Source organism: Aethalodelphis obliquidens, unplaced genomic scaffold, assembly GCF_003676395.1.
Source record: "Aethalodelphis obliquidens isolate GAN/ISIS:26980383/991018 unplaced genomic scaffold, ASM367639v1 scaffold9, whole genome shotgun sequence".
In the NCBI taxonomy this organism is placed as follows: Eukaryota; Metazoa; Chordata; class Mammalia; order Artiodactyla; family Delphinidae; genus Aethalodelphis; species Aethalodelphis obliquidens.
Window position 1 is genome coordinate 16,124,338 of NW_020837953.1, and position 19,066 is coordinate 16,143,403.

Consider the following 19,066-nt stretch of genomic DNA (forward strand, 5'->3'; position numbering starts at 1 on the left):
ATCTTTTCGAATTATGGTTTTCTCCAGTATATGCCCAGGAGTGGGATTGCTGGGGCATATGGTAGTTCTATTTTTAGTTGTTTGTTTGTTTTTATTTTTTTGTCTGCGTTCGGTCTCCGTTGCTGCACATGGGCTTTCTCTAGTTTTGGGGAGCAGGGGTTACTCTTTGTTGTGGTGCATGGGCTTCTCATTGTGGTGACTTCTCTTGTTGCAGAGCACAGGCTCTAGGCACGTGGGCTTCAGCAGTTGTGGTACAGGGGCTCAGTAGTTGTGGCTTGCGTGCTCTAGAGCGCAGGCTCAGCAGCTGTGGCGCACGGGCTTCGCTGCTCAGCGGCACGTGGGATCCTCCTGGACCAGGACTCAAACCCGTGTGCCCTGCATTGGCAGGCGGGTTCTTAACCACTGCACCACCAGGGAAGCCCCTATTTTTAGTTTTTTAAGGAACCTCCGTACTCTTCTCCATAGTGGCTGTACTAATTTACATTGCCACCAACAGTGTAGGCGGCTTCCCTTCTCTCCATACCCTCTTCAACATTTATTGTTTGTAGAGTTTTTTGATGATGGCCATTCTGACCGTGTGAGGTGATACCTCATTGTAGTTTTCATTTGCATTTCTTTAATAATTAGTGATGTTGAGCATCTTTTCATGTGCCTTTTGGCCATCTGTATGTCTTCTTTGGAGAAATGTCTATTTAGATGTTCTGCCCATTTTTTGATTGAGTTATTTTTTTTTTTGATATTGAGCTACATGAGCTGTTTGTATATTTTGGAGATTAACCACTTGTTGGTTGCTTTGTTTGCAAATATTTTCTCCCATTCTGAGGGTTTTGTTTATGGTAGATAGGGTTATTTATGAGAACCCCCATGTCAGTATTCTTAAGTCTCTTTTTTTTTTTTTTTTTTTTTTGGACTGGCTACAGAGTTCAGAGAAAAATCTTTCAATCTCCTTTCTAGGTGGCTAAAAGCTGTGCTACCAATTCCTGATCATTTCAGGGCTTCTGCAGTACAAATCAGCTTTCCTTATGGCTGGTTTAGGATTCAGCTTTCTTAGATACGCTAAATCTCTTACCACTATCCTTTACAGTTTCTAAAATTTTGTTACTGTACTCTCCTCTCCTAATCTTTGTCCTTGGGGGTAATGCCTTCAAAAACAAAATCGAAGAACCGTTTACCGGGCTTCCCTGGTGGCACAGTGGTTAAGAATCCACCTGCCAATGCAGGGGACACGTGTTCGAACCCTGGTCTGGGAAGATCCCACATGCTGTGGAGCAACTAAGCCCGTGTGCCACAACTACCGAGCCTGCTCTCTGGAGCCCGTGAGCCACAACTTCTGAGCCCACATGCCATAACTACTGAAGCCCACCTGCCTAGAGCCCGTGCTCCGCAACAAGAGAAGCCACCACAATGAGAAGCCCGCGCACCGCAATGAAGAGTAGCCCCCGCTCACCACAACTAGAGAATGCCTGCGCACAGCAACAAAGACCCAACGCAGCCAAAAATAAATAAATAAAATACACTTAAAAAAACAAAACAAAACAAAAACTGTTTACTGTCACTTTAATGAGCTTTCAAAAGGAATAGGGCTTACTGCCTGTGCTCAGTCTGCCATCTTTACCCAGGATCCTGTTTACTTCATTTCAGTCCCCTTATATCTTTTAGTCACTTACCACCCCTTCCTCCCGCTCTTCCTCCCTCACTCTCTCTTTCTCTTTTTTCTCTTTCTCACCCTCATTTCCTTCTTCATCTAATCTAGACCTTATATTACTTTAGGCATTTCCTTCCATATCCTCACTCATTGTTCTTTTGTTATATCTGCCCTCATAACCCTCAACTTTGGGTTACTCTTAACATTTACTTTGTCCACTCCTACATCTGTTCTATTAAAGTCTTCAGGAGAAATATCATGCAATGTTGTAGACTGGCATCACTATAAATTGACGGTCCCAATCTTGGCTGAGCCCTAAGAACCACTCGCATTCTTACACCTGTCCTGGACCACCTTTCCGCTTCACTCAGCAGCTATTATCAACCATCCACCACTCTCCTGCTTCAGAAAATGACCCTGCTTTCTCCTTCTGTGAGAGAATCCTAACTAACAGATGCTTATTTCCCCAGCATACTATCCCTTCCCATGATTTTATCTTTACTCAGACCCATCTTCAGTTCCTTTTCTGTAGCCTTAGAAGTTTCCTTTCTCCTATTTAGGACTAGACCCTTCACTTATGTCTTTTATCCCATTTTCTTATGCCTCCCGTGGAATCTTGCTTCGTCAGTTTTTTCAGCATTTTCCAGAATTTTCAACATTGCTTTCTACTATTTCTTTCTCCTACACCTGTAAACACGTTATTATAGGATAAAGTACAAATTCATAAGACCCTTAGTCATCTAACCATGCTTACTCCTCCAACCTTATATCTTACCATTCCCCCAATACAACCTCATAGTCAACACTCCACCATATGGCTATGGAGAGTTGCTTTTTCTTCTCTGACTTATGCATTTCTTTTTACACCTCTGTCCTTTTGCTTTCATCATTCCTGGAACTCCTTCAACCGAAGTTACCCTTCCATCCCTGGCTAAATACCTGCTCTTCTTTCAAGACTCAGCTAAAATATCACTTCTCTTTGAAGCTTTTCCTGACTGTCTTTGTACTAGACAAAATTGACCCTTCTTCCTTTGTATTCTTCTATATACTATACAGATTCTAGAAAACATCTGTAACTTTTGTTGCTCTGGACTATAAGTTACATGAGGACAACAATTGTATTTTATTTGTCTTATTAACCCTAGGATCTAATACGTGCCCTAACATAAGTAGGAACCAAATAAATTTGTTGGAAGAGGACATTAATGGAGCCAGCATGTCATCTTGTGTTTGAATGTACTCTTGGCATGGAATTTTTAAGGACAGAGCCTAGTAAGACCTTTCAGTCTTATATATTGGAGAAAGGGCTGAAACAGCATCATTCCTACCATATTCTTTTGGTCAAAGCAGTCACAAGGCCAGCCCAGACTCATGGGGTGGGAAAATAAACTTTACCTCTTAATGGGAGGAACTGCAGAGTTACTTTACAAAGAGTTGTGGGTTCAGAGAGGGGAATAATTGTGGCCGTTTTTGAAAATAATCTACCACAGTCCTAACCACCAAAGGATTTTAAGTAGGAGAATGACAGGATCAAATTGCCCTTTGAAAAGGTAACTTTGGAGGTAGTGTGAAGAATGGATTGGAGTTGGGTAAGAGAGGTTGTAGCGAGACCAGGTAAGGGAGGGTATTGTAGTAATCCAGGAGAAGTAATGGTAATTTGGACTATGGCATTGACAGTGGAGACAAAGAAAAGTGGATAAATTAGAGAAGGATTTCACAGGTAAAATATGAGGACTTGGTGTGTGATTGAGCCTTGGTGCTGAGGTGTGGAAGGTTGTCAGGAATGACTCACATTTTGGTTTGAGCTACAGGATATATAGTGAGATAGGGAACACTGAGTTTGTGGAGGTGAGATCCAACGTTTGGGCTGAATTTGAGGTGTTTTTAAGGCATCCAGGTAAAGACGTCTTTTTTTTTTTTGCCTGCACTGGGTCTTCGCTGCTGCATGCAGGCTTTCTCTAGTATCAGCGAGCAGGGGCTACTCCTCATTGTGGCGCACAGGCCTCTCACTGTGGTGTCCTCTCTTGCTGCTGAGCACGGGCTCTAGGCATGCGGGCTTCAGTAGTCAAGGCGCGGGGGCTCAGTAGTTGTGGCTCACAGGCCCTAGAGTGCAAGCTCAGTAGTTGTGATGTACGGGCCAAGTTGCTCTGTGGCATGTGTGATCCTCCCAGACCAGGGATAGAACCCGTGTCCCCTGCATTGGCAGGCAGACTCTCAACCACTTCGCCACTAAGGAAGCCCAAAGATGTCTTAAAGTAGGAAGCTTTATATATTGGGTTGGCCAAAAAGTTCCTTTAGCTTTTTCATAAGATGTTACAGAAAAACCCAAAGGAAATGATTCAGTACAATCCCTACCAAACTACCAATGGCATTTTTCACAGAACTAGAACAAAAAATTTCACAATTTGTATGGAAATACAAAAGACCCCAAATAGCCAAAGCAATCTTGAGAAAGAAAAGCGGAGCTGGAGGAGTCAGGCTCCCTGACTTCAGACTATACTACAAAGCTACAGTAATCAAGACAGTATGGTACTGACACAAAAACAGAAATATAGGTCAATGGAATAGGATAGAAAGCCCAGAGATAAACCCACGCACATATGGTCACATTATCTTTGACAAAGGAGGCAAGAATATACACTGGAGAAAAGACAGCCTCTTCAGTAACTGGTGCTGGGGGCTTCCCTGGTGGCACAGTGGTTGAGAATCTGCCTGCCAATGCAAGGGACATGGGTTCGAGCCCTGGTCTGGGAAGATCCCACATGGCGCGGAGCAACTGGACCCGTGAGCCACAATTACTGAGCCCGCGCGTCTGGAGCCTGTGCTTCGCAGCAAGAGAGGCCGCGATAGTGAGAGGCCTGTGCACCACGATGAAGAGTGACCCCCGCTTGCCACAACTAAAGAAAGCCCTCGCACAGAAACGAAGACCCAACACAGCCATGAATAAATAAGTACATAATTTTAAATATATATATATATATATATATAAGATAAATAAATAAGTGGTGCTGGGAAAACTGGACAGCTACATGTAAAAGAATGAAATTAGAACACTCCCTAACACCATACACAAAAATAAACTTTAAATGGATTAAGGACCTAAATGTAAGGTCAGACACTATTAAACTCTTAGAGGAAAACATAGGCAGAACACTCCATGACATAACTCACAGCAAGGTCCTTTTTGACCCACCTCCTAGAGAAATGGAAATAAAAATAAACAAAAACTGGACCTAATGAAACTTAAAAGTTTTTGCACAGCAAAGGAAACCATAAACAAGATGAAAAGACAACCCTCAGAATGGGAGAAAATATTTGCAAACGAAGCAACTGACAAAGGATTAATCTCCAAAATATACAAGCAGCTCATGCAGCTCAGCTCAATATCAAAAAAACAAACAACCCAATCCAAAAATGGGCAGAAGACCTAAACAGACACTTCTCCAAAGAAGATATACAGATTGCCAACAAACACATGAAAAGATGCTCAACATCACTAATCATTAGAGAAACGCAAATCAAAACTACAATGAGGTATCACCTCACATAAGTCAGAATGGCCATCATCTAAAAATCTACAAACAATAAATGCTGGAGAGGGTGTGGAGATAAGGGAACCCTCTAGCACTGTTGGTGGGAATGTAAATTGATACAGCCACTATGGAGAACAGTATGGAGGTTCCTCAAAACACTAAAAGTAGAACTATCATACGACCCAGCAATCCCACTACTGGGCATATACCCTGAGAAAACCATAATTCAAAAAGGATCATGTACCACAATGTTCATTGCAGCTCTATTTACAATCGCCAGGACATGGAAGCAACCTAAGTGTCCAATGACAGATGAATGGATAAAGAAGATGTGGCACATATAAACAATGGAATATTACTCAGCCATAAAAAGAAATGAAATTGAGTTATTTGTAGCAAGGTGAATGGACCTAGAGACTGTCATACAGAGTGAAGTAAGTCAGAAAGAGAAAAACAAATACCGTATGCTAACACATATGTATGGAATCTAAAAAAAAAAAAAAATGGTTCTGAAGAACCTAGGGGCAGGACAGGAATAAAGATGCAGATGTAGAGAATGGACTTGAGGACACGGGGAGAAGGAAGGGTAAGCTGGGACTAAGTGAGAAAGTGGCACAGACATATATACACTACCAAATGTAAAATAGATAGCTAGTGGGAAGCAGCCGCATAGCACAGGGAGATCAGCTGGGTGCTCTGTGTCCACCTAGAGGGGGTGGGATAGGGAGGGTGGGAGATGCAAGAGGGAGGAGATATGAGGATGTGTGTATATATAGATATAGCTGATTCACTTTGTTATACAGCAGAAACTAACACACCATTGTAAAGCAATTATACCCCAATAAAGGTGTTTTTAAAAAAACAAAAAAAACAAAGGAACTTTTTGGGCAACCCAATATATACTTGGAGCTCAGAGGTTAGCACTATGCCTAAGATAAAAATTTGTAATTACTGATATATAGATGATGACTGAAGATATGGGCACGGATGAAATCTCTTTGGAAGAGCACAGAATGAGGAGGAAAGAGGGTTAGGAACAGGCTTACGCCAGCTAGAGGATCATGAGCTTCCAAAGGAATTTAAGTCAGAGAGAGAAAGAAAAGGAAAACCAAGAGAACATGTGTCACAGAAGCCAGAGGTAGAAAGTAACAGTAGTGTTGAATGTGGCTGTGAGGTTTGCTAAGATGATAATTTTTAAATGATCACTGTATTTTACTAAAATGGAAGTCATTAATGACTTTATCAAAGTGGGTAGAGTGGAAGATGTTAAATGGTGACAGCATGTTGGACTATGCTTCTGAGAAATTTGGCTGTGAAGGATAGAAGTTGAACTAGAAGGAGGAGAAGGAAAGTTTGAAAAAGAGTATTTTAACTTGGGAAAAACTGAGAACGTTTTAAGGTTATATGAGCCATATTGCATGTTAGGCAGTCCCTAAGGTGGAAGTGAGGTTGGGAGGAGGTCCTCAGCATAGCTAGCTAATAGCTGCTACCCTGACTGTAGGGGGCCTGTCATACTAGGACTAACTGTATCATTCAGTAGTTTGTCCCATTCCTACCCCTTTCTTCCCACTCCCTACTGTGCATCTAACCTTGCCAACTCTCCTGGACCAACCAGGAATATTCTGAAGTACACCCAAACTTGTCAGGACCCTCCTGAAGTCTCTAATATTTGTTTCTGATGAGTCTATATCTCTTATTAGAATGTGTACTCTTCTGGACATTCAGTAAGTATTTAGTGCCTGCCATGTAGTACACTGTTCTGGACACAATGTGCTGCTATGATGATCAAGTCTCAAATCTTCCTTCCCCGAAAGAAGTGATAGATATACACAATGCAGAATAGAACGTTAGTACTATAAGTGATTTCTCCGGTAGAATTCCATAAGTATTTAGAAAGGGAAAAAAAACCTCAGTAGATTAGGAGAATGTGGGAATTTTTTAAGGAGAAAATTACATTTGAGGCTGGAGCTTTAAGGATTTATACATGTTGGGAGTAGTGGCACACGAGTAGAGGCAGGCATTCCAGAAAGAACCACATGAGGGAAGACACAGAGAAAGGAAAGCAAAAGTAACTGAGTTACGCAGTTTCTCTGAAGCACAGAGAATAATATGAAAAGGTTTAATAAAAGCAAAGGGAAGTCTTACAGGTTTACAAACAATAAAGTGATTACTAGATTAGAGCTGTGTTTCATTCTGTATTTATATACTTAATACAGCTCAGTGCCTAGCACATCTACCACTCAAGAGAAATTTATTTACCCAACTGTTGAACCCCAAAGGGTGGGAGTGCCTGAGCAGGTTGTCTTGTAAAATCTTCCGAATATGATGTAACTCTAGCCATGCAAGAGCTGGAACCAAGGCTTGAGGGATGAACCCCTGAGTGATCGTTCACTGGGCCTTTGCCTCTCTCTATCTACGCAGCCAGCTGGGAACTGGACCTAAAGATAATGGGAATGTTGCTTCATGTTCCTTGGAGAATGAGGACTGAAAGGTGGACCTGCTGGAAGTTCATATTAGCTAGGCCAGTGGGACTGAGTGGAGTGCAAATTAATGTGTCAGTTTTCATCCTCTATACCATTCTATAGAGGATGGTAACTCTTTTTTATTAAATTCTTCAGACATAGTGGACCAGGCAGCTTGGAAGGATAATTTGGGAGAGACAACTCTCTTTCCAGGGTTTGTCTCTGAATAGGAGCCTTTTGTCAATGGAGCTATGCATATTGCTGTATCAAGCACCTCTTGGGGAAGGTGAGGGATGTTCCACGCTTCAGCAGGTTCCGGCACTCTGGGTTAAGATGACAGGGAGGGTGAGCAGCAGTGTAATCCTGCCTAGGAAGGCTTTGTTGACCTCCATATTAATGTTAGACATGTGGTTCTCATCAGTCTATGAGGTGGTTATTTTATGTGTCAATTTGGCTATGCTCTAATACCTAGTTTTTTCAGTCAAATATTAACCTAGATGTTACTGTGAAGGTATTTTATAGATGTGGTTAATAATATCAACAATCTGTTGATTTTTTTTTTTTCTTTTTTTTTTGCGGTACGTGGGCCTCTCTCTGTTGTGGCCTCTCCCATTGCGGAGCACAGGCTCCGGATGCACAGGCTCAGCGGCCATGGCTCACGGGCCCAGCCGCTCTGCGGCATGTGGGATCTTCCCGGACCGGGGCACGAACCCGTGTCCCCTACATCGGCAGGCGGACTCTCAACCACTGCGCCACCAGGGAAGCCCAACAATCTGTTGATTTTAAGTGAGGGAAATTATCCTAGTTAATCTAGATGGGTGTCATCCGTCAGTTGAAAGGCCTTTGAACCTAATCAAATCAAAGAACTAAGTCCAGATGACACAGAACCAATTCAGCAAACCCATCCTTAAGGTTCTGTTCTTCCAGGACCACTTCTGGTAGCAATTTCTATATCAGAGAAGTAGAGCTGCTATGAGTGATATAGAATAAGGGATTATTTTGCAATTGTGGAAGTTGGTAGAGCTCTGTGTGCATGTTGTTGCTTCTGTATAGTGTTGAGCCTGAAATCGCTATCAGTCAGCTAGACCAACAGTCAGAAGGAAAGCTGGATGTAGACAAGAGCAAGAACAAACAGGAACCCACATCTGTCTCTCACCACTTTTAGCTTCATTATTGTGGGTGATCTGCAGGAGAACTGACATCCTTCACCACAGAGCTACACAGTGCTTGGCTCAGGATTCCAGAGAAGCTGAAGGAGGATATCTGGTAGGTTCTGGAGGAGCTGCAGGTCTGGGTACTGTTCTCTGCCTGCTAGGTGAGCTGGCATCTCAGTGACATACACAGATTGCCATAATACGTAGCACCATCCATTGACCTTCAGAGCATTAAAAAATGTGTCTGCAGCTTTCCTTCTGCCTTCTAAATGTCACACAGAATATCTCTTGTAGCCATTGCTAACTCAGAACGATTCAGAGAAGAGAATTTTGCATAACATAATTCCAGATCAGCTAAGTTAATACATAAGCCAGCATACCATGTATATGTATTTCCTTAAAACAGTAACTTTCCATGGTTTTTCCATCACCTAAGAGACAAAATCCAAGCTCTTTAACATGACATCTAAGCATTGTAGGCGGCTCTCCATAATCTGGCCTCTGGCTACCCCTCCAGCTTTAACCTTTATCATTGTATCTTAGGTTTTGTTGTTTGTTTTGTTTTTCATACCTGTTTGCCTTTGTATATGCTAGTTCCTCAATCTGAAATATCCTTTTCCTGCTTTGTCTGCGTAGCAGATTTCTCCTCAGCATTCAGAACCAACCTCAGGCTATGAAACCTTATCCTATCCCTGCTCCCTTAGACAGCTCACTGCATCTTTTTCTGTTCTAGCTTCCTACACTGTTATCACATTATACATAATAGATTAACACATAGTCTTCTCTACTAGATTATGAGTTCCTAAAGGCAACATCTGTCTATTTCAGCTGTGTGTCCCTGGTACCAAGCATGGTACTTGGCCCATGATGATGATAATAATAATAATAATAATAGTTATCATTTAATGAGTGCCTAATATATGGCAAATACCATGCAACGCACTTTAAGTGCATAATTTCTGATCATCCTAATAACTCTGCAGCAAGGAGATAATATGATGGGCCTCCATGTTTGTCAAATTAATGAATATATTATCTAAGATTAAAAATTGCAGTAATTTTCCAATTTTCTCTTAAGGAAGTGGAACTTTTTCTTTAAGTAAAATCTTACATAGAAGCCTGAGATATGAAACACAGAACAGGGATTTATTCTGATTCAGGTTTCCTGTAGCAGTTCCCGAAGCAGCTCCAGAAAACTCTCCGACTCTATGAAGCACAATATTCCATTTTGTAACAAAGAAACTGACATGAAGAGAGATTATGCCATATTTAAGTGATGAAGCCAGAACTAGAATCCTGGCTCCTAGTCCAGTGCTCTTTTTACTACACCAAGCTGCCTTTCAACTTTGACTTAGCTCACTATTAAGCCAGTGATATCACAGAATACAAGTGGTCATTAGTCTCAAGATTAGAATAAAAACAGAAATCCTTAACAGGGCCTGAAACCTCTCCAGCCTCATCTTGTGCCTCTCTCCGTCTTGTTTTCTTTGTTTTAGCGGTCCTGGGCGACTTTAGTTCCTCATACTCACCAGTCTACCTCAGAGTCTTGGCATGTACTATTTTCTCTGCCCAGAGTGTCCATCTCATTTTCTCCACCCCTTTCACCTGGCTAACTCCTGCTTTTCTTTCAGGTTTAAGCTTAAAGGGAAGCTTCCTGTCATCTTCCACCCTGGGCTAGGTCCCCCATTATATGCTTCCATAATACTCTGTGCTCGCCTTTCACAACTATTGCATACTTGAAATAATTGATTTTCCATTCAACTCTAAGCTTCATGCAGGGATCATGTCCATTTTGTTCACTTCTGTATCCCAAGTGCCTGGAATATAGTAGGTGTTCAATGAATATAGGCTAGGGACTGTCTCGTAGAGGAGTGAAGTGACTTTTTTCTTTTTAATTAATTAATTTATTTATTTTTGGCTGCGTTAGGTCTTCATTGCGGTATGCGGGCTTCTCATTGCGGTGGCTTCTCTTATTGCGGAGGAGGGCTCTAGGCGCGTGGGCTTCAGTAGTTGTGGCACTTGGGCTCAGTAGTTGGGGCACGCAGGCTCAGTAGTTGGGGCTCGTGGGCTCTTGAGCGCAGGCTCAGTAGTTGTGGCTCACAGGCTTAGTTGCTCCGCAGCATGTGGAATTTTCCTGGACCAGGGATCGAACCCATGTCCCCTACATTGGCAGGTGGATTCTTAACCACTGCACCACCAGGGAAATCCAAGTGATTTGTTTTTGACATGGACTAAAATCATTTCCGTTTTTCTCTCGGTACAATGAGGAACAGCACTTAGAACTCTTAAGAACTCTTCCAGCTCTAGCAGTCTCTGCTGCTTTGAGTCCAGGGCCTCCACTTCAATACAACTGCTTTTCTTGGAGAGGATCTGAGCACTGTAGCTCACTCTGCTGCATAGGCAGACCTTTGGTTTGGTAACTCCATATGCACTCCTAATGATCAACAATCTGTCATTCCTGCGACTTACAGTGCCAACAAGATCAAGCATTTGGGGTGGTATGGTAGGTGCCTTCCTATAAAACAGCTACCAGGTAGTTATGTAATAGGTGCTTACTCCAAAATCTGTTTCATTAGAATTATAGATAACTAGTAAGTAGCCATGCTTCATAGATCACTCTCTTTCCTCTACTTATGAGCAACCTTGGTTGTTTCAAGCACACCTTGGTCTCTAGTTTCTTTTAAATTGTAATGATTAGGCAGTAGGGAATTAGCTCTGGCTCTTCTAGTGGGAGAGAAGATGCTTCTTTGTTGGAACATGTTTAAGATTGCCAAACAAAATAGAAGGAGATTTTCTGAAGGTCTTCAAAGAGAGAAGTTGTTTATGTTGTTGCATTGAACGCTTCAAGATGGCTAAGTTGTCATAGGAGGCTTTTATCCTCTTTGGAATTGTTGCTTCTGGTTCTTATGAGTCATTGTTTCAAGTTTCAGATATCCTGGCATCTGAATTCAGGAGGCATCCATGACATTTCCTTCACCTGTCAACATTTATATTTATGCAAAGTGAAGCGTATGTTAGAGTTAAGTTTCTTCTGTATTTTGAGTTTTTGTCCAATTGAATTTTCGTCATTCTGTTCCCATTCCTTGCTATTCTCCTGTCCCCAAATTTGGACTCGGTTTGGTTTGGAAAAAGTCATTCTGTATAGCGATATAAACTATTAGGACATACTCAGTTTAGGTTAGTGGAGGCTTTCTTTCTTCACTAGGTTGTTGTGGACTGTCTCAGCATATATGCTAGTTCTCCCACTAGGCTAGAAATCCTTGCAGTCCCATTCATAGCAGTGCTGGAAGTCTAATAGTGTGTCCACATGGAGTGTCTAGATGAATTTCACTTTTTAAACATGAAATTACCATAATCTGTTTCTTTACCTATCTGCCTTTTTCTACTCATTCTTCTAGGTAATGAGCGTTGTACTATGAGCATGGCAGGGAATAGAACTCCTGCACACATGATTCTGGGGAGGGAGTTTTGTCTCTATTCTACAGATTTAAAGGAAATGAGCATCTGAATCCCTTAAGATCTTTGGGGTTGGGCGTGGGGGTTATAGATCTTATTATTAACTAAAGGAACTGAGACCTTTTTTTAGAGTTATTAAGAGATTTGGGCATTTAAATTCTTAAGTTTATTCTGCTAGGGAGAAAACTGGTATGATTTTAACCATAGTAATTACTTGGTTTGGGGGGTTTGGGTGGGGTTTTTTTTTCAGTATTTATCTTCTCTTTCATGGATATATTTCTTTCTTTCTGGGCTGCCTTTCTGAACTGCTTTTTTATTCCCTAGCTCTGTAATTTTACATTGTTTTGTTTTGTACGATGTTGGTGGTACACATAGCTCTGTGTTCAGTTTTCTTTGAGTTAAAGCAAAGCTGTCAGAAAAATCTTGAGTCTTCAGTCCTGCATAATCCTGAAGACTAGTGTCCATATGGCAGTCTTTCTTCCAGCTTCTCTGGAGATCTTAAACCTTTGTCCCTCACACACATTACTTCGAGTTGTTAATATGAGGAGAAAATTTGGGTAAGTAAATATTGAAATGAAACACGGGTACAGCTTGGTCTTTGAACTCCTTGACATTTAAAAGTAATTTGCCCCAAACAGGCAGCTGTTTCTCTGATAGCATTTCTTAACATCTGCTTAGAAACTTGGAAGCAGAATGATAAAGAGTTCCTCTAGGCTTGTCTTAGGTCAACACTTAGAACCCCATTCCTTAGCAAATTCCTTCTTGAATGGTACTAGTGGTTGATGAACTCCTAAATAGGGTATTCAGCAAGGGAACAAGTACAAAAGCAGGGATTTTTTTTTTTAATTACAGCCAGGCATTCTACCTTTCTTGCCTTGGATTTAGATGTGAGACTGGAACAGGGCTTCATCTATATAGAACTCCTAGGATTATATACGGAGAAAAGAAAGAAGTCGCTTGAGAGACCTTATGAGGTAATAGAAAAGCCTTAGAGTCACAAATACCTACATTTCCATCCCAGTTCTACTACTGTCTACCTCTGTGACCTACGAAACTTACTTAACCTCTCTGAGTCTATGTTTTCCTAATCTGTAAAAGGAAGATGGAGATGTTGTGAAGATGTGAAAGCACATTGCAAAATGCCTGGCACATAATAACTATTCAGCAGATGGTGGTTCCAGTCCTTCCTTCCCTTAAGTAACTAGAATCAATTAGAGTATTGGGTTAAAGTTCACACAGGGAATTCCCTGGTGGTCCAGTGGTTAGGACTCACCACTTTCACTGCAGGGTCCTGGGTTCGATCCCTAGTTGGGGAATGAGATCCCGCAAGCTGCATGGCGCAGCCAAAAAAAAAAAGCTCACACATAGCAATATACTGAGAACAGATGTGAGTTGAGAGCATAGGAGAGTCCTGGGTTAATCAGTGTGCTATAGTCTGAGCCACAAGGATCATGTGCTATACATCTTGACTGACTCAAGAAGAAGTAGAAAACCTGAGTAGACCTAGAGCAATTAATGAAATCAACTTAGTAATTTAAAATCTTTCAACAAAGAAACATCTTTGAGGCTTCAAAATGTAAGGATGGCTTCTTTAGTGAATTCTATCAGACATTTTAAAAAGAAATAATACCAATCCTTCACAAAGTCTTCCAGAAAATGAAAGAAGGAATACTTCCCAACTTATTCTATGAGACCAGTATAACTCTTTGCTACCAAAGCTAGATAAAACACAAGACCGATATCCTTTATGAATATAGGTGAAAAAATCTTCAACAAAATATTAGCAAAATGAATCCAGCAACCATGTCTAAGTGAGATTTATCCTAAGGGTGCAAGATTAGTTTAATATCTGAAAAACAATTAATATACTATGTTAATAGAATAAAAGATTAAAAACTACATGATTATCTCAATAGCCACAGAAAAAAACATTTTTAAAAATGCACCACCCATTCATGATAAAACCTTTCAACAAGGCTTCCCTGTTGGCACAGTGGTTAAGTATCCGCCTGCCAGTGCAGAGGACATGGATTCGAGCCCTGGTCTGGGAAGATCCCACATGCCGTGGAGCAACTAAGCCCATGTGCCACAACTACTGAGCCCACATGCCACAACTACTGAACCCCACATGCCTAGAGCCTGTGCTCTGCAACAAGAGAAGCCACTGCAATGAGAAGCCCATGCACCGCAACAAAGAGTAGCCCCCACTCACCACAGCTAGAGAAAGCCTGTGCATAGCAATGAAGACCCAACGCAGCCAAAAATAAAATAAGTTAGAAAAAAAAAAAAAACTTTCAACAAACTGGGAATTGAAGGGAACTGCCTCAGCCTGATAAAGGGTATCTACAAAAAACTTACAGAATACAAAAAACTTAAATAATGTCATATTTAATAGTGAAGGACTGAATGTTTTCCCTTAAGATGGGAACAAAGCAAGAGTGGCCTCTCTGGCTTTTTCTATTTAATATTATAGCCAGTTCATTCAGGCAAGAAAAAGACATAAATGGCATTCAGATTGGAAAGGAAGAAGTACAACTACCTTTATCTGTAGACAGCATGATCCTATATGTAGAAAATCTTAAGGAATCCACAAAACTACTGGCATTAATAAGAGTTCAACAAGGTTGTAGGGTACAAGATCAATGTACAAAAGTCAATTATATTCCTATATACTGTCAATGGACAATAAAAATGAAATTATAAGAAAACAATTCCATTTATAATAGCATCAAAATGAATAAAATACTTAGGAATAAATTTAATAGAAGATCAAGACATAATACTGAAAATTACAAAACCATGCTGAGAGAAATAAAGTTTGTGGGTTTTTTTTTTTAAGTTTAAATTTTTTATTTTATATACAAAGAGCTAGCATTGTGCCTGCATAAGGTAGATGTCCTGGATGACCCATTCAAGGAAGTTCACTTAGTCCAACTTAATGAAGCTGATGTCCTTCATGTACTGGAGGAAACACTGGCAGCACATATTGAGGCCATATTTCTGGATTGTACTGTGCCGGTTTGAGCAGATGCGGCAAGAGCGAGAACCATGACCAAATTTTTTTGGATGGCTCCAGTACAGCTGCTGGTGAACCATCTTGCTTTCTCGGCTGCAATGAGGCAAAAAGGGAAGAGAAATAAAGTTTAAGTATATGGAAACACATTCCAGTGTTTCTGGATTGGAAGACTCAATATTGGGTTTTTTTTCTTTTAAGGTTAATTTTTTTATTTTTTTATTGACATATAGTTAATTTTAGTTTCAGGTGTACAGCACAGTAATTCAGTTATATATATGTAGTATAGCTCCCTGTGCTGTACAGTAGGTCCTTATTGGTTATCTGTTTTATGTATAGCAGTGTGTATATGTTAATCCCGACTCAATATTGTTAAGATGGCATTTCTCCCCAAACTGATCTGTAGGTTCAACACAAACCCATCAGAATCCCAGTAAAGTTTTTGTAGAAATTGACAAGTTGATCCTAAATGTTATGTGCAAATTCAGAGGACCCAGAATAACTAAAACACTTTTGAAAAAGAACAAAAAAGTTGAAGAACTCATACTTCTCCAATTCAAAACTTGCTATAAAGCTATAGTAATCAAGACAGTATGGTACTGGCAGAAGGATAGACATACAGAGCAGTGGGACAGAATTGAGAGTGCAAAAATATACCCTTACATTTATGGTCAATTGAATTTCACCAGAGATGTCAAAGCAACTTAATGAGCAAAGGATAGTATTTTACACAAATGGTGCTGGGACAATTTGATATTCACATGCAAAAAAATTAATTTAGACCCTAACCTCTCTCCATACACAAAAATGAAAATGGATTACAGACCTAATGTAAGAGCTAAAACTGTAAAAGTTTTAGAAAAAAATCTTTGTGAAATTGGGTTAGGGAAAGAATTCTTAGTTAAAATACCAATAACATAATTCATAAAAGAAGGATTGATAAATTTTATATCCTCAAAATTAAAGTCACCATTCAAACCTCAAAAGACACCATTAAGAAAATAAAAACATAAGGACTGTTAGAATTCAAGGAGATGATAAACAACCCAATTTCAAAATAGGCAAAAGATTTTAATGGACACTTCACCAAAGAAAATATACAAATGGCTAATAAGAATATAAAAAGATTCTCAATATTGTTAGTCACTAAAGAAATGTAGATTTAAACAACGAGATGCTATTTTACACCCAGTAGAATGCTGTAATAAGTTTTTTTAATATTTATTTATTTATTTTGGCTGCGCTGGGTCTTAGTTGCAGCACACAGATCTTCATTGAGGCATGTGGGATCTTTTAGTTGTGGCATGCAGACTCTTAGTTGCGGCACATATGCAGATCTAGTTCCCCGACCAGGGATCGAACCTGGGCCCCCTGTACTGGGAGTGTGGAGTCTTACCCACTGGACCACCAGGGAAGTCCCTATAATAATTTTTTAAAAAACAGAAAAGGCAATTCTATAGAGATAGGAGGCAGATTAGTGATTGTCTGAAACTGAGGGTGAGAGGGGATTTATTGGTTGCAAACAGTCATGTGAGATTTTATTTAGGTGATAGAAATGTTCTATAACTGGATTGTGGTGATAGTTGTACAGCTCTGTAAATTTTCTAAAACTCGTTCAATTGTACACCTAAAACAGGTGAATTTTATGGTATATAAATTATACATCAATAAAGCTATTTAAAAAAGACACTCCAACAAAGCAACCAGCCAAATTTAGAACACGGAGTGTTCTACAAGACAGGTGATCCGCTCTGTCTAATCATGTGGCTTGTCAGGGAAATAAGGAAGAGGAACTTTTTTTTTTTTTTTTTTTGGCTGCGTTGGGTCTTAGTTGCTACACGCGGGCTTTCTCTGGTTGCGGCGAGCAGGGGCTACTCTTCGTTGTGGTGCGTGGGCTTCTCATTGTGGTGGCTTCTCTTGTTGCGGAGCACAGGCTCTAGGCAAGCAGGCTCTAGAGCACAGGCTCAGTAGTTGTGGCTCACGGACTTAGTTGCTCCGTGACAAGTGAGATCTTCTCGGACCAGGGCTCAAACCCATGTCCTCTGCATTGGCAGGCAGATTCTTAACCACTGTGCCACCAGGGAAGTCCCAGGAAGGGGAACTTTTTTAAAATGAAATTGCCAAATACATTGTGAGGCTTTGATTGAATCCTGATTCAGACAGACTAACTGTGAAAAGACAAATTTGAATTTGAATTTGGATTGGATATTAGATGACATTATGAAGTCGTTGATAATTTTATTAGGTGTAATAATGACGTAGTGATTATATTTCAAAGTCCTTATCAGTTGGAAATGCATACTACACATACTGGAATATTCACAGTAAAATGACATTATGTCTGGAATATGCTTTAAAATACTATATTAGTTTGCTATAACAAAGCGCCATAAACTGGGTGGCCTAGAACAACAGAAGTTTATTGTCTTAACAGTTCTTGAGGCTAGAAATCTGAAATCAAGGTATTGGCAGGGTTGGTTCCTTCTGAAGTCTATGAGGGAGAATCTCTTCCACTCGTCTCTCCTAGCTTCTGGTAACCTCAGGCATCCTTGGCTTATAGATAGCATTCTCCTCGTGTCTTTATATTGTCTTCCCTCTAAGCATGTCTGTCTCTGTGTTCAGATTTCCCCTTTTTAAGGGTACTATACTAGTCATACTGCATTAGGGGCCCTCTAATGACCTAACCTTAACTTGATCATCTACAGACGTCATATTTCTAAATAAGGTCATATTCACAGGTACTATAGGTTAGGACTTCAACATCTTTTGGGGGGTACACAATTTAACCTATAATAAATACTACAGCAAAAAATTTTAAAAGATTAGAAAATGTTGATAATTGTTGAAACTACTTGATGCACACATGGGAATTTATTATGTTTTTCTCTTATTTTGTGTATGTTTGAAATTTTCCATGATAAAAATTTAAGAAATGTGTGTGTGAAAGCAGAGACTTAAATTGATATTTGTACACTCATGTTCATAGCAGCATTATTCACAATAACCAAAAAGTGGAAGCAACTCAAGTATCCATAGACAGATGAATCGATAAAGAAAATGTGGTACATATATACAATGAAATATTATCCAGAATTCAAAAGGAAGGAAATTTTAACACATGCTCCAATATAGATAAATTGTAAAGACGTTATGTTAAGTGAAATAAGCCAGTCACAAGAAGGACAAATATTGTATGCTTCCTTTTATATGAGATTCCTAGAGTAGTCAGAATCATAAAGACATAAAGTAGAATGGTGGTTGCAAGGGGCTAGGAGGAAGAAGGGAATGGAGAGTTAGTATTTAATGGATACAGAATTTCAACTGGGAAAGATGAAAAAGTGCTGGAGATGGTTGTTGGTGACAGTTGCACTACAATGTGAATGTAGTTAATGCCACAGAACTGTACACTTGAAAATGGTTAAAATAGTAAATTATACAGACCAGCTAAGGACTTTTATGGAGATACTTTAAAAGCCATTGATCTTTATTTTTTTTATTTTTTTCGGTACACGGGCCTCTCACTGTCGCGGCCTCTCCCGTTGCGGAGCACAGGCTCCGGACTCGCAGGCTCAGTGGCCATGGCTCACGGGCCCAGCCCCTCTGCGGCATGTGGGATCCTCCCGGACCGGGGCACGAACCCATGTCCCCTGCATCGGCAGGCGGACCCCCAGCCACTGCGCCACCAGGGAAGCCCAGGAATACCAATTTTTAAAGCAAGGAACAAAACCAATAGGTAGTAATTACAACAATTATTAATAACATTATTTTAGGGGCTTCCCTGTTGGCGCACTGGTTGGGGGTCC

The 19,066-nt window shown here is 40.4% G+C and overlaps 1 protein-coding gene and 1 pseudogene across 4 annotated transcripts in view; one reads left to right on the forward strand and one right to left on the reverse strand.

The window, feature by feature from the left end:
* The window catches only part of EIF2B3 (eukaryotic translation initiation factor 2B subunit gamma), a 170,626-nt gene that overhangs the window by 87,186 nt on the left and 64,374 nt on the right, over positions 1–19,066 (forward strand). The window lies entirely within an intron of this gene.
* On the reverse strand, positions 15,090–15,371 carry LOC113621664 (40S ribosomal protein S29 pseudogene; annotated as a pseudogene). The gene has a single exon (XR_003433261.1). The product of XR_003433261.1 is annotated as a 40S ribosomal protein S29 pseudogene (transcript).